Raw genomic sequence first — 219 nt, 5'->3', positions numbered from 1 at the left:
CAACTTTTATATTTTTCTCTTTTTAATTTTACTTTGATTTTTATTTTTTTTTTCTCTTTTTTATTTTTAATTTTCTCAATCCTTACTTTTTCCTCTCAACTTCTTTTTTTTACTTTATTCTTTTATATTTTTTTATTTTTTATTTTTTCTTTTCTCTTTTATTTGTTCTTTTTAGTTTTTCTCAACACTTTTTTCTTTACACCTTTTAATGTCTACTTT

The sequence above is a fragment of the Capsicum annuum genome, chromosome 5 (genome assembly GCF_002878395.1).
Source record: "Capsicum annuum cultivar UCD-10X-F1 chromosome 5, UCD10Xv1.1, whole genome shotgun sequence".
Lineage (NCBI taxonomy): Eukaryota > Viridiplantae > Streptophyta > Magnoliopsida > Solanales > Solanaceae > Capsicum > Capsicum annuum.
This window is presented reverse-complemented; position numbering follows the sequence as displayed.